This window comes from Triticum urartu, chromosome 2A (genome assembly GCF_056163025.1).
Source record: "Triticum urartu cultivar PI428250 chromosome 2A, HENAU_Tu73, whole genome shotgun sequence".
NCBI lineage: Eukaryota > Viridiplantae > Streptophyta > Magnoliopsida > Poales > Poaceae > Triticum > Triticum urartu.
Window position 1 is genome coordinate 110,018,076 of NC_141874.1, and position 16,605 is coordinate 110,034,680.

General features: G+C 42.8%; 1 long non-coding RNA gene across 1 annotated transcript; it reads left to right on the forward strand.

Annotated features, from left to right (window-relative positions):
• Nucleotides 1-14,309: 14,309 nt before the first annotated feature.
• On the forward strand, nt 14,310-14,969 carry LOC147984145 (uncharacterized). Its single transcript, XR_015615034.1, has 3 exons — nt 14,310-14,639; nt 14,748-14,805; nt 14,893-14,969. It is a non-coding gene; the product is annotated as an uncharacterized LOC147984145 (long non-coding RNA).
• Nucleotides 14,970-16,605: the final 1,636 nt, after the last annotated feature.

Below are 16,605 nucleotides of genomic sequence, written 5' to 3' on the forward strand. Positions count from 1 at the left end.
AGGTTAAAATAGCACCAACTTGACAAACTATCGTTGTGGTTTTTGATGCGTAGGTAAGAACGGTTCTTGCTAAGCCCGTAGCAGCCACGTAAAACTTGCAACAACAAAGTAGAGGACGTCTAACTTGTTTTTGCAGGGCATATTGTGATGTGATATGGTCAAGACGTGATGAGATATAAGTTGTTGTATGAGATGATCATGTTTTGTTGAAGTTATCAGCAACTGGCAAAATCCTTATGGTTGTCTCTCTATTGCATAAGATGCAAGTGCCCAATAATTGCTTTACTTTATCGCTATGCAATAGCAATAGTTGCAAGAGCAATTGTTGGCGAGACGACCATGTGATGACACATTGATATAGATCAAGATGATGGAGATCATGGTGTCACGCCGGTGACGATATAGATCATGACAGTACTTTGGAGATGGAAATCAAAGGCGCAAGATGATGACGGCCATATCAGGTCACATATTTTGATTGCATATGATGTTTATTTTTTATACATCTTATTTTGCTTAGTTTGACGGTAGCATTTTAAGATGTTCTCTCACTAATTATCAAGAAGTGTTCTCCCTGAGTATGCACCGTTGCGAAAGTTCTTCGTGCTGAGACACCACGTGATGATCGGGTGTGATAGGCTCTATGTTCAAATACAACGGGTGCAAAACAGTTGCACACGCGGAATACTCAGGTTAAACTTGACGAGCCTAGCATATACATATATGGCCTCGGAACACGGAGACCGAAAGGTCGAACGTGAATCATATAGTAGATATGATCAACATAGTGATGTTCACCATTGAAAACTACTCCATCTCACGTGATGATCGGACATGGTTTAGTTGATTTGGACCACGTGATCACTTAGATGACTAGAGAGATGTCTGTCTAAGTGGGAGTTCTTAAGTAATATGATTAATTGAACTTAAATTTATCATGAACTTAGTCCTGGTAGTATTTTGCAAATCATGTTGTAGATCAATAGCTCGCGTTGTTGCTTCCCTGTGTTTATTTTGATATGTTCCTAGAGAAAATTGTGTTGAAAGATGTTAGTAGCAATGATGCGGATTGGATCTGTGATCTGAGGTTTATCCTCATTGCTGCACAGAAGAATTATGTCCTTGATGCACCGCTAGGTGACAGACCTATTGCAGGAGCAGATGCAGACGTTATGAACGTTTGGCTAGCTAAATATGATGACTACTTGATAGTTTAGTGCACCATGCTTAACGGCTTAGAATCGGGACTTCAAAGACGTTTTGAACGTCATGGACCATATGAGATGTTCCAGGAGTTGAAGTTAATATTTTAAGCAAATACCCGAGTTGAGAGATATGAAGTCTCCAACAAGTTCTATAGCTAAAAGATGGAGGATAATCACTCAACTAGTGAGCATGTGCTCAGATTGTCTGGGTACTACAATCGCTTGAATCAAGTGGGAGTTAATCTTCCAGATAAGATAGTGATTGACAGAATTCTCTAGTCACCATCACCAAGTTAGTAGAACTTCGTGATGAACTATACTATGCAAGGGATGACGAAAACGACTCCCGAGCTTTTCATGATGATGAAATCGATGAAGGTAGAAATCAAGAAAGAGCATCAAGTGTTGATGGTTGACAAGACCACTAGTTTCAAAAAAACGGCAAAGGGAAGAAGGGGAACTTCAAGAAGAATGACAAGCAAGTTGCTGCTCAAGTGAAGAAGACCAAGTCTGGTCCTAAGCCTGAGACTAAGTGCTTCTACTGCAAAGGGACTGATCACTGGAAGCGGAACTGCCCCAAGTATTTGGCGGATAAGAAGGATGGCAAAGTGAACAAATGTATATTTGATATACATGTTATTGATGTGTGCTTTACTAGTGTTTATAGCAACCCCTCAGTATTTGATACTAGTTCAGTTGCTAAGATTAGTAACTCAAAACGGGAGTTGCAGAATAAACAGAGACTAGTTAAGGGTGAAGTGACGATGTGTGTTGGAAGTGGTTCCAAGATTGATATGATCATCATCGCACACTCCCTATACTTTCAGGATTAGTGTTGAACCTAAATAAGTGTTATTTGGTGTTTGCGTTGAGCATGAATATGATTTGATCATGTTTATTGTAATACGGTTATTCATTTAAGTAAGAGAATAAATTGTTGTTCTGTTTACATGAATAAAACTTATATGGTTACACACCCAATGAAAATAGTTCATTGGATCTCGATCATAGTGATACACATAATCATAATATTGAAACCAAAAGATACAAAGTTAATAATGATAGTGCAACTTATTTGTGGCACTGCCGTTTAGGTCATATTGGTGTAAAGCGCATGAAGAAACTCCATGCTGATGGGCTTTTGGAATCACTTGATTATGAATCAGTTGATGCTTGCGAACCATGCCTCATGGGCAAGATGACTAAGACTCCGTTCTCCGGAACAATGGAGCGAGCAACAGATTTGTTGGAAATCATACATACTGATGTATGTGGTCCGATGAATATTGAGGCTCGAGGCAGGTATCATTATTTTCTGATCTTCACAGATGATTTGAGCAGATAGGAGTATATCTACTTGATGAAACACAAGTCTGAAACATTTGAAAAGTTCAAAGAATTTCAGAGTGAAGTGGAGAATCATCGTAACAAAAATAAAAGTTTCTACAATATGATCGCAGAAGTAAAATATTTGAGTTACGAGTTTGGCCTTCAGTTAAAAACAATGTGAAATAGTTTCACTAATCACGCCACTTGGAACACCACAGCATAATGCTGTGTCCGAATGTCATAACCATACTTTATTAGATATGGTGCGATCTATGATGTCTCTTACCGATCTACCACTATCGTTTTGGGGTTATGCATTAGAGACAACTACATTCACGTTAAATAGGGCACCATCTAAATCCGTTGAGATGACACCGTATGAACTATGGTTTAGCAAGAAACCTAAGCTGTTGTTTCTTAAAGTTTGAGGTTGCAATGCTTATGTGAAAAAGTTTCAACTTGATAAGCTCAAACCTAAATCGGAGAAGTGCGTCTTCATAGGATATCCAAAGGAAACTATTGGATACACCTTCTATCACAGATCCGAAGGCAAGACTTTTGTTGCTAAATTCAGAAACTTTCTAGAGAAGGAGTTTCTCTCGAAAGAAGTGAGTGGGAGGAAAGTAGAACTTGATGAGGTAACTGTACCTGCTCCCTTACTGAAAAGTAGTTCATCACAGAAATCTGTTCCTGTGACTGCTACACCAATTAGTGAGGAAGTTAATGATGATGGTCATGTAACTTCAGATCAAGTTACTACCGAACCTCGTAAGTAAACCAGAGTGAGATCCGCACCAGAGTGGTACGGTAATCCTATTCTGGAGGTCATGTTACTTGACCATGACGAACCTATGAACTATGAGGAAGCGATGATGAGCCCAGATTCCGCAAAATGGCTTGAGGCCACGAAATCTAAGATGGGATCCATGTATGAGAACAAAGTATGGACTTTGGTTGACTTGCCCGATGATCGGCAAGCCATTGAGATTAAATGAATCTTCAAGAGGAAGACGGACACTGATAGTAGTGTTACTATCTACAAAGCTAGACTTGTCGAAAAAGATTTTTGACAAAGTTCAAGGTGTTGACTACGATGAGATTTTCTCACTCGTATCGATGCTTAAAGTCTGTCCGAATCATGTTAGCAATTGCCGCATTTTATGAAATCTGGCAAATGGATAACAAATCTGCAATCCTTAATGGATTTCTTAAAGAAGAGTTGTATATGATGCAACCAGAAGGTTTTGTCAATCCTAAAGGTGTTAACAAAAATGTGCAAGCTCCAGCGATCCATCTATGGACTAGTACAAACATCTCGGAGGTGGAATATACGCTTTGATGAGTTGATCAAAGCATATAGTTTTATACAGACTTGCGGTGAAGCCTGTATTTACAAGAAAGTGAGTGGGAGTACTACGGCATTTCTGACAAGTATATGTGGGTGACATATTGTTGATCGGAAATAATGTAGAATTATTCTGTAAAGCATAAAGAAGTGTTTCAATGGAGTTTTTCAAAGAAAGACCTCGGTGAAGCTGCTTACATATTGAGCATCGAGATCCATAGTGATAGATCAAGACGCTCGATAAGTTTTTTCAATGAGTACATACCTTGACAAGATTTTTGAAGTAGTTCAAAATGGAACAGTCAAAGAAAGAGTTCTTGACTGTGTTACAAGGTGTGAAATTGAGTAAGACTCAAAGCCCGACCACGGCAGAAGATAGAAAGAGAATGAAAGTCATTCCCTATGCCTCAGCCATAGATTCTATAAAGTATGACATGCTTTGTACCAGATCTATTGTATACCTTACACTGATTTTGGCAAGGGAGTACAATAGTGATCTAGGAGTAGATCACTGGACAGCGGTCAAAATTATCCTTAGTGGAATAAGGATATGTTTCTCGATTATGGACATGACAAAAAGGTTCGTCGTAAAGGGTTACGTCGATGCAATTTTTGACACTGATCTAGATGACTCTAAGTCTCAATCTAGATACATACTGAAAGTGGGAGCAATTAGCTAGGATAGCTCCATGCAGAGCATTGTTGACATATAAATTTGCAAAATACTTACGGATCTGAATGTGGCAGACCCGTTGACTAAACTTCTCTCACAAGCAAAACATGATCACACCTCAGTATTCTTTGGGTGTTAATCACATAGCGATGTGAACTAGATTACTGACTCTAGTAAACCCTTTGGGTGTTGGTCACATATTGATGTGAACTATGGGTGTTAACCACATAAAGATGTGAACTATTGATGTTAGATCACATGGCGATGTGAACTAGATTATTGACTCTAATGCAAGTGGGAGACTGAAGGAAATATGCCCTAGAGGCAATAATAAAGTTATTATTTATTTCCTTATTTCATGATAAATGTTTATTATTCATGCTAGAATTGTATTAACCGGAAACATAATACATGTGTGAATACATAGACAAACAGTATGTCACTAGTATGCCTCTACTTGACTAGCTCGTTAATCAAAGATGGTTATGTTTCCTAACCATAGACATATGTTGTCATTTGATTAACGGGATCACATTATTAGGAGAATGATGTGATTGACATGACCCATTCCATTAGCTTAGCACCCGATCGTTTAGTATGTTGCTATTGCTTTCTTCATGACTTATACATGTTCCTATGACTATGAGATTATGCAACTCCCGTTTGCCGGAGGAACACTTTGTGTGCTACCAAATGTCACAACGTAACTGGGTGATTATAAAGGAGCTCTACAGGTGTCTCCAAAGGTACATGTTGGGTTGGCGTATTTCGAGATTAGGATTTGTCACTCCGATTGTCGGAGAGGTATCTCTGGGCCCTCTCGATAATACACATCACTTAAGCCTTGCAAGCATTGCAACTAATGAGTTAGTAGCGAGATGATGTATTACGGAACGAGTAAAGAGACTTGCCGGTAATGAGATTGAACTAGGTATTAAGATACCGACGATCGAATCTCGGGCAAGTAACATACCGATGACAAAGGGAACAATGTATGTTGTTATGCGGTCTGACCGATAAAGATCTTCGTAGAATATGTGGGAGCCAATATGAGCATCCAGGTTCCGCTATTGGTTATTGACCGGAGACGTGTCTCGGTCATGTCTACATTGTTCTCGAACCCGTAGGGTCCGCACGCTTAAGGTTTCGATGACAGTTATATTATGAGTTTATGAGTTTTGATGTACCTAAGTTAGTTCGGAGTCCCGGATGTGATCACGGACATGACGAGGAGTCTCGAAATGGTCGATACATAAAGATTGATATATTGAAAGCCTATGTTTGGACATCGGAAGTGTTCGGGGTGAAATCAGCATTTTACCGGAGTATGGGGAGGTTACCGGGATGGGCCTTAATGGGCCTAGTGGAGGAAGAGGAGAGGAGGCCTAGGGACTGCCGCGCGCCCCTCCCCCCCAAGTCCGAATTGGACAAGGAAGGGGGCGGCGCCCCCCTTTCCTTTCTTCCCTCTTGTCCTTCCCCCCAAGTCCTAATCCAACTAGGGAAAGGGAGGGGAGTCCTACTCCCGGTAGGAGTAGGACTCCTCCTGCGCGCCTCCTCCTAGGGCCGGCCACACCCCCCCTTGGCTCCTTTATATACGGGGGCAGGGGGCACCCCTAAACACAAAAGTTGATCTCTAAGATCGTTCTCTTAACCGTGTGCGGTGCCCCCTTCCACCATAGTCCTCGATAATATTGTAGTGTAGAACATCAAGATCATCACCACACCGTCATGCTGACGGAACTCTTCCCCGACACTTTGCTGGATCGGAGTCCAGGGATCGTCATCGAGCTGAACGTGTGCTAGAACTCGGAGGTGCCGTAGTTTCGGTGCTTGATCGGTCGGGCCGTGAAGACGTACGACTACATCAACCGCGTTGTCATAACGCTTCCGCTATCGGTCTACGAGGGTACGTAGATCACACTCTCCCCTCTCGTTGCTATGCATCACCATGATCTTGCGTGTGCGTAGAATTTTTTTTGAAATAACTATGTTCCCCAGCAGCGAGAACCTCGCGGAGCGTCCGGCCGGGGATGGACCACCACAGTCGTCACCCCTCGCTGCTCCACCGGCCGCCCACCACCACCGGTGCCCCGTTGATGGAGGCGAGGCGCTGCTCCTGACGGCGCTGGTAGTATGCCGCCCACGCCTTGTGCTTGTCGGCGGTGTACTGCGGGGAAGCGCGCTGCTCCTCGGTCAGCGATGACCGAACACGGTCGACCTCGCCGACGAAGTGATGGGGCCGCGCGCCGATGTTCGGCGGCGGGGGGGGGGGGGGGGGATGGGGACGCCTTCGGCGCTAAGCGTCCATACTGTCGGTCTAGCGCGCATGTCTGGAGGTGCCGGAATGTTCGCCTCGAACAGCAGGTACGCCTCCCACGTCTGCAGCGAGCGGCGGCCGAAGCCGTTGGCCGCCGCTCCGTCGCCGGGGAACAGCTCGCACATTATCATGGATGGGGTTGGGAGAGAGGAGAGGTTCGTCGACGGCGGAGAGAGAGACAGAGAGGTTCGGCGGCGCTGGAGAGAGACAAAGAGCACGACGTTTGTGGCCAACATCGGGGCTGGGGCGACACTTTTTATAGCCGCCGGGGAGGGCGTGTTGGGGGCTCGGCTGGAGATGCTCTTACAAGGCAGGGGAGGCAGCGCCGACTAAGAGAATGTTAATAGTAGAGCAAGCTACTTGCTCTATCTAATAGTCATGTCATGTCATATATAGCTAATCTAAAAGTCAACCCATATAATAGTATTTTTATGATAAAATCCATATAATAGTTAGCTATAAGTATACCTGGCTATGGGCAGCCCGGCTTGACCTGACCTTGCCCACGGGCTAGATCTGGGCCTAGATTTTGAGCCCAATGGCCGGTCTAGGTCCGTGCCCGTCGTATTTGCAGTTTAACGAAGAGGCCTGACCCGAGGCCTGAGACCCAACAGGCTTTTTGCGTGATGCGTCAGGTTTGGGCCTGATTTTTAGGCCCGACAGCCAGGCCGAGTTCGGACCTAGTTTTTCGCATAATTGATTGCTTTGTTGATCATTATGCATACATGTGTACGCAAACTATACTGTTCCACGTTCAAAACCTCAGCATGGTCAATTGATGAGGCCACTATTCGTAAATCCCCGGGGACCGGTAGCTTGAAATCCTGCAGCTACGTGTGCATGCATTAAACCGCGCGTACACATGTCGCCCTCCACGTAGTACGCACTCACACTGCACAAGAGTACCAGCCATACTGTACGCCGCGACTCAAGGAAAATAGCTTTGGTACGTGCAGATATGTTTATGCTCATTATCTTCTTGTATACAAATACTCCACGTGTTGGTCTCATATACTTCCTCCGTTCTTAAATACTTGTCTTTCTAAGCATTTTAACAAGTGACTACATACGAAGCAAAATAAGTGAATCTACATTCTAAAATATGTCTACATACATCCATATGTAGTAGTCATTTAAAATGTCTAGAAAGACAAATATTTAGGAACGGAGGGAGTAATATATAATAATTGGGACATGATAATTTCAGATAAATGGGTTGGGAGGCTTGCCACGCCAGGACGGAATTGTGTGCTGTCTGTGTCTCCAAAAGTAAGTGAACAGGAACAGTGAGCTTGTTCCGTCAGATAGCTTTACGTACTGTATCCCGGGAAGTTCAATCAGCTGGCTACGAAATGAAACAGTGGTTTGTTCCATCAGCTAGCTTTACTATGTTCTTGTGGTGGAACCAGCTTATTAGGATTCAAGGCATAAACTTGTCACTGATGCTCGCATTTTTTTCAATTTATTTCATACTTTTCAATGATAATTGTTCACTGTGAGGAGTCGTTTCTACCGACTGCGAAACTCCTCTGGTCTTAGAGATATGATGTATGTGCGTGCATTCATAGAGGTAAATATATGTGAGTAAGCATCTGCGATTATACCATGTTCAAAAAATGGAACACTATACGGTATAGGAGCTTTGATGTTTCGACATTGCCCGTGTGGGAGCTTTTAGGGTGTGATTATGTTTGGTTTGTACCCAAATTTAACCTATCAAGATTTTATTTCCCCATAAGGTCCACATTATTTAAAAGAATGTACTAGAGTTGCCAAAAGAGTTTTGGCATGTCAAAAAGTTGACAGCCATCCAAATAAGGACCAACGTTTTGGCCACGACCAGAACAACAAATTAGTAGGATAGAATTTAGTAGCAATCGTAACATACCCTTTACCCTCACAACTCTCACAAGGTTGATTGTGAGAGCATGCACTCCACTGTCGAAAATGGCCATGTTCAGTGGCTTCTCTACCTTTGGTGGTTTCACTGTCGTTGGATTTGCCTCCATATTCATCGATCTACCTCCATTGCAGCTAGATCAACTCATGGACAACTCGCTAGCAGGCACTTTCCCAATTATCATCTTAAACATTTGTGACTAGAGTCATTGTTGTGCCGCTCGCCTCCATTACTGATTCACTACATTGCCGCCCCGACCATCCCTTTGGTGTGGTCTTGGGACGGAGGGCATGTAAATAGCGAGGAAAGAGGCGTCCTATCTTCTCTACAGCCAACGCCCAACACGTCCTCCTCCATCAAACCCTAACCCTAGCTCAGACTATGAGCTAACATCATCGGATGTTGATCCCCATCCTCGTGTTGCGTGTGTCATCATCGTCGTGGCCGACTACATCGTCATTGGCTTTGGTCTGTGGCGTCTCACTTGGACCGTTAAGGCTACGGTCAACCATGTCATCGGCTCGATGGAAGGTTTCTCTCACCTTCATCTCTGTGTCTCTATCGCGCTAGTGCTCTCTAGAATTGATGTGGACACATCTCTACTACGGTAACACCAACAGCATCACAGCTACACCTACTCAAGTTTCGGACATACAAGGACCGACCAGTAGAGTTTGCGTACGTCAACTCAAATATCATGTACTGTCATTTCTAAGATCTTTTCTAGTAGCTAATGAGAATACGATGATGCCTAAATTTGACTAGTTTGTATTATTCAGAAATGTAGAACTTAGCATGGACAAGAGGGACACACTATGAACCATGATCAAGCATGGATATGGCACCAAGCACATAAGGATTGAAATGAGGCCCCGAGCGGTGATTTCAGGACTTGAACGCCACCACACTGATGCATGAAAACATGAGCAAAATATACAAGATGACATTTCATTGTTCCGTTTATAGTTATCTTTGTACTTCCATACCAGAAAGAATATGCAAACCGGAGTAAATTCCTGTCTTGGAGTGTGTATGAGTCATTAACGTGTACTCTCCGTACCAGAATGAATATGCAGACCATCATGCATATGTATATGGATCAAGGGAATATGATTGAAAACCATGAATTGCCGAAATACTCGATCGGGGAGCAACCGAATCAAGCATACTGGGTATTATATTATGCTCAAGATCGATTCATGCATGTGCTGTTTTCCGACATCAATTTGCACAACCTTGATTGTTTGCCGTTCACTAGCTAGCTCATGTTCTGCTCGCGATCAAGCTAATTAATGTGATTACACCCCAATTATGGAATGCTAGTTGGAGGTATCTTGATGAAAAACAGAGCTGGCGCTCCGGACGAGGACATATTGTACGTTAGGTGCCGCAATCATGCGTGCATTATTGGCTTTGCATTTTGCAAATGGTGCCTAGCCTAGCGCAGCTTGTAACGGCTAATCATGGAGACACAGTTTATGTCGACGCGTATGCACGTTTAATTGGTTCATAAGATGGTCTAACATAGGACGATCTTGGCATATAGTAACTGAATGAAAAATCTCAGTTAAAAGTTTGGGAAAATGGTAAAAAGAGCATGCACGTAAAAGATACGTAGACACATATGCATGTAAAATGTAGTAAAGCTAGGCAGAAAAATAATACTCTCTCTCTTTTATTTACTCAGCATATTATCTTTGTGTCAAGTCCAACATTGTAAAGTTTGACCAAATTTATAAAAAATATTATCATTCACAATATCAAATCAATACCATTAAATCATCATTGAATATACTTTTGCATCACATATACTTGTTATTGCGAAAGCCATATTGATAAACTTGGTCAAACTTAATAAAGTTTGACTTTGATCAAAGCTAATATGCAGAGTAAATAAAAATGAATGAAGTACTAATTAAGTAAATGCATACCGAGCTATACTAACTTGTAATGTGGTGTAAAACCAGGGGCGGATCTAGGGGGGGTGTCGTGGTTGCCATGGCACCCGCTATAAAATAGTTTATATAGTATATCTAACCTTATTTTTTGCACTATTTGTTGGATTTACTATGGCGTTTAGGTATAATCATACTACTTTGGTGTACTTTCTCTAAAACTTATACCTATGTATTGATGTTTCGCATCATTGGTAATTTGATCCTAAGTCCGTCATTGTGTAAAGCAGACTATTCTTTAAGTTACAGTAAGTACCCATTGGAAACGATTTTCTTATTTTACCAGAAATTACAAGTATGTGTTCATGTCGACCCTCTGCATATATCTATTTATTTCCTTCTTACAATTTCTCTCTCTTTTCATGTGCTGAACGAATTTAGATTTGCAGGATTATGACACGATATTGGGTTTTAATAGTTTTGAGTTTTCAAGGTTGGTACAACATGATTGCACAATGCAAAACTGTCTAGAATAAATAAAACAGTAATGCAGCTTCATAAAGTTTAATAAAGGCGACATTGCATTCTCTGGAAGCCTATACAAAACTGTCAATACAAAGTTAACTACGTGGGCATGCACACCTACTGGTATTAATTTGTGAAAGGAGTGGTTTTGCTTTGCAAGGACTTCAGTAAGAAAGGCTCAAGCCATGCTACTGTAGCATGTACTATATTAGTATACGGCATTGTCATTAGAGAAAGGAACATACCACCAACTATATGGTGGGGTACTTCATTGATCAACCGAATCAATAGGCTCACAACAGCGTTAATAGGGTTAAAGGGACAAGTGAGGGGATATCCGCCACAATCACCAGTTTATCTATAGCAAACCCGTGACAAATGTGATCAACTTAGTTTACACACAACCAAGTTTTCAATCGAATTGCCATGAGTGTAGTAATTTTGAAGTCACTGATAATTAACTAGGAATAAGGTCTTACCACTTGGCTAGTACGTACTGTTTTATCAGCTTTCCGATTTCTAAAAATAGTACTAAAAGCCTAAGGTTTCCGCTTTGCATATCTAGCCGAGATTTTCCTGAAAACGTCCTTGAAAAGTGTAGCTCAGGTTCATATTTAGAAATAGTGAAGCGCGTCCTTTGTCGCTCAGTCGCATAATTCAACGACCAGCTCTTAATCAAATTGCCATTGAAAGTAACATCACGGTTTCTCTTTATTGGACCACCCCTCTGTGTGTGACATGGAAAAAATGCTCTCCCGTCATGTGAACCGCATGGCAGATCGATCACAGTCTCGAACATAACTCCTTGGTTGCCTGACTGGGAATCCTGATCGACATATATTTGGCATTTTAGCCCGCACTGAGCATATCCATTACGGCAGCCTGACACGCGCGCAACTATTGCTGTACGTGCACAACGCTCGTTACAGTACAGTAACTATTACCGCCGAGCCGCCCCACGCATGCTAACTATGCATTACGTCCTGCCACGTTAATCATTGTCCTGTATGTAGGCGCGTAGGACAGGTCCGGTGCAATCAACGCGCACGCAGTTCCTCCTCCACAGTGCGCACGTACTGCACGGTAGTACACGCGTGGACGCTTGCCCATGCCGCGGAATGCATGCATGGGTGCTCGAAATAAACACGGCCGTGGCCGATCAAGCGATTGGGTCGGGTGCGCATGGAGATGGCTATCAGTACCACGGAACTTGTACGTTTTAGATTCCTGCATTTGGTCGAACAGTCTGACGACAGTGAGTGGTAGTGTCAAGTGTCAATGGCTACTAACAGTGAAGTCCTCACCAGTCACCAACACGTCGTACCCATGTGCAATATACTTACGTTGGTGTGCCCGTCGATAGGGTTGTAGCTCACACTATGGCACCAGGTGACTATCGCAAAAAGCTTCTCCACGTTTCCGTAGGTAAAGGGACGTGTACGATCGTGGACTTTGTGTACTTTGAAGTTCAACATAGAGCACTTTACCTAGACCACATGTTACACTACTACAGTGATAGTATTACGCTATACCACCACCAACAAGTCCTTCCTAGTCAACAGAGTGCCATACCCGCACGTGACGTACGTGGCCTATACGCGTTGGTGTGGCCGTCGATCTAACTGTAACTCACACTATAGTGCCACGTGACCAGCTAGAAAAAACACTCCGTATTTGGCAGGTAAAGGGACGTGACAGACACACAAACTATTTATACTTTGAAACTTGACGGGGAGCATTTTACCCTAACCACAAATTATACTAGTACTATAGTGATAGCATTACTATTATGTTATTAGTAAGTGTGCACGTGCAACGCACGTCTATTTGAACTAATAAGTGTGCACATGTAACACGCGTCTATTTGGATTAACACACTATACTATAAACTTAATACAAGACAATTTATTCATAAATTTGAATTTTTCCTATAAAATACACAATCTCTTATTCCTTACTCGTACAAACAATTTGAAATATCGTTTCTCCTTAATCAACATGTCACTTGTATTAAAAGACCACCCAGTGTTCCCAATGTATAAAACTCAAAATTATTTAGAAGATTCATCATGATCCTCCATATGCACACATTTATGCAAGTATAATCACACATGCAAATGTCACTTAGGACAAGCTAAGGAACCGTTTCAGTGCCAACAAACTCCAGTCAGGAATTATTATTACAATTGAGTGTCAACCACAATAGTGGGAAGAGACCTCTATGGTTTGTTGAAAAGAGGAAGCCATTGTCAGATAGAAAAGTGTAGAGATGTCTTGACTGGATAGAATCAGCTAATTGGACCATCCGATTCTACTATTGCACACAAGTGTCGTAATGTTTGGAAGCAAGAAAAGTGACTTATTTTATTATGAAAATAGAACATGTAAACCAAATAAAAATTACAGTGATAAATTGCATAATTATACTTGTTGTTCACTGGACAAAAGCATTAACATGACAACTTGGAACAGTTACTTGAGTACTACACATTTATTTAAGGGCTCAACATTCTAAAATTTTGACAATATAACAAATACCCTCTCAGTTTGTAGTAATAATGATATGAAGATAAATAATTTGAAAATGGTCTTCAACATGTGTAGGCTACCACTTGTAAGAATAACAGTGGCAAAAAAGGCCAACAAATGCCGGTTTAGAAAGAAAAAAACTGCAGACATGCTTCCAATTTTAGCAACTCCAGTGGATAAAACATATTTTACCTCTCAAGTCAGGAAATAGTCAAATGAAAAAAATGTACTTCTTATAAGTAGTAGAGATGAAGTCATAAGGATCATGATTCAAGATATTCCGAGAAACATGGTTGCTCTCTTTGTATGATGTGAACCCGTCACCTCTATCAAAGTAGTCTTGCGTACACTAGTAGAAAACAGGGCTATGGTCCAGGCCGGCTCAGCCCATTAGTCCCGGTTCAGTGTAGAACCGGGACTAATGTGGGCATTGGTCCCGGTTCGTGAGCCCAGGGGGCCGGCCGGGCCACGTGGGCCATTGGTCCTGGTTCGTCTGGACCTTTTGGTCCCGGTTGGTGGGACGAACCGAGACCAATGGGCCTCGCTCCTGGCCCACCACCATTGGTCCCGGTTGGTGGCCTGAACCGGGACCAAAGGCTCCCCTTTAGTCCCGGTTCTTGCCACAAACCGGGACCAATGAGGTGCCTATATATACCCTCGCCCGCGAGCAGAGCACTCTAGTGCTCTGTTTTTCTCTGGCCGGCGAGGGGAGGGGTTTGTGGTGCTCTAGCTCACCTCCTATGCACATGAGGTGTTCGATGGAATGCCCGAGCCACACTACTTAAACTTTCTCCTCTCGAAGCTCGACCTCCAAGCTCCATTTTCCTCGAGATTTGTCTAGATTTAGCGGTCCGTCACGCCCCGTCCCCGTCTTCACCGCCGTCGATCACCCGCGCTGATCTCATCACCGACACCACCGTGGTGAGCCTCTTGTTCTTATCTTCTTTCTGAAAGGAAAAATATTCTTACTTGTCTGTTTAGATAGATACTTGTATCATTTTCTTACATTTATTATTGCATCTTATATAGTGCGATGGTTTTGGTATCCGCCCCCGTCGGCCCTCGTCCTGTCTATGATTCGAATTTGGTATGTAGATTATCTTCATAACTATTGGTTCATTTATTGTTTATGAAAATTATGCCGACCAACATGACATAGATTTTATTTATCTAGGATGTATGTGAATCGGAAATGCCAACCGACCCTATTGTCGAGAGGTTAAATTTAGTTGAAGAAAAAAACAATGTGTTGAAGGAAAAAATAAAAAAAATTGAGGAGGAGAAGATGATATTGGAGTTGCATGTTGCGGATGTCGTCGATGATCACAAGATCAAGATGGATGCAATGCGCTTGAAGATTGGAAAGATTAGAAAATATGCCATTCATACCGAGGCTTGGTATCATTATGCCGTTGGATCAATTGTTACCTTGGTTGCGATTATGATCGCATTTGTTTTCGCATTGAAATTTTTTACATAGTTTCAATGTATGGTTTAATTAATTAGATGCTCTGGAGAGCTATATGTTGTTACATGAGAACTATGTATGCACTTTGGTTTTAATGTGATGATGAACTTCTATTAATTTGGACACTTAATTATATATAATGTACGCAGATGAACCGGCAATGGATGTACGGTGACAGACACACCCGCGAGTACATTAAGGGCGTGCATGAATTTCTCGATGCGGCTGAGGCAAACAAGCAGAATGGTTTTATGTGTTGTCCATGCACTGAATGTGGGAATACGAGGTCTTACTCTAACCGGAAAATCCTTCACTCCCACCTGCTTTACAAGGGTTTAATGCCACACTATAATGTTTGGACGAGGCACGGAGAAATAGGGGTTATGATGGAAGACGACGAAGAAGAAGAGTACGATGACAACTATGTGCCCCCTGAATACGGTGATGCTGCAACGGGGGGAGCTGGTGAAGATCAAGAGGAACCAGACGATGTGCCCAATGATGCTGCCACGGGTGAAGCTGCTGAAGATCAAGAGGAACCAGACGATGTGCCCGATGATGATGATCTCCGCCGGGTCATTGTCGATGCAAGGACGCAATGCATTAGTCAAAAGGAGAAGCTGAAGTTCGATCGCATGTTAGAGGATCACAAAAAAGGGTTATACCCCAATTGCGAAGATGGCAACACAAAGCTCGGTACCGTACTGGAATTGCTGCAGTGGAAGGCAGAGAATGCTATGGCTGACAAAGGATTTGAGAAGCTACTGAAAATATTGAAGAAGATGCTTCCAAACGATAATGAATTGCCCGACAGTACATACGCAGCAAAGAAGGTCGTATGCCCTCTAGGATTGGAGGTGGAGAAGATACATGCATGCCCTAATGACTGCATCCTCTACCGCGGTGCATACAAGGATCTGAACGCATGCCCGGTATGCGGTGCGTTGCGGTATAAGATCAGACGAGATGACCCTGGTGATGTTGATGGCGAGCCCCTCAGGAAGAGGGTTCCTGCGAAGGTGATGTGGTATGCTCCTATAATACCACGGTTGAAACGTCTGTTCAGAAACGAAGAGCATGCCAAGTTGATGCGATGGCACAGTGAGAACCGAAAGAAAGATGGGAAGTTGAGAGCACCCGCTGACGGGTCGCAGTGGAGAAAAATCGAGAGAAAGTACTGGGATGAGTTTGCAAAGGACCCAAGGAATGTATGGTTTGCTTTAAGCGCGGATGGCATTAATCCTTTCGGGGAGCAGAGCAGCAATCACAGCACCTGGCCCGTGACTCTATGTATGTATAACCTTCCTCCTTGGATGTGCATGAAGCGGAAGTTCATTATGATGCCAGTTCTCATCCAAGGCCCTAAGCAACCCGGCAACGAAATTGATGTGTACCTAAGGCCATTAGTTGAAGAACTTT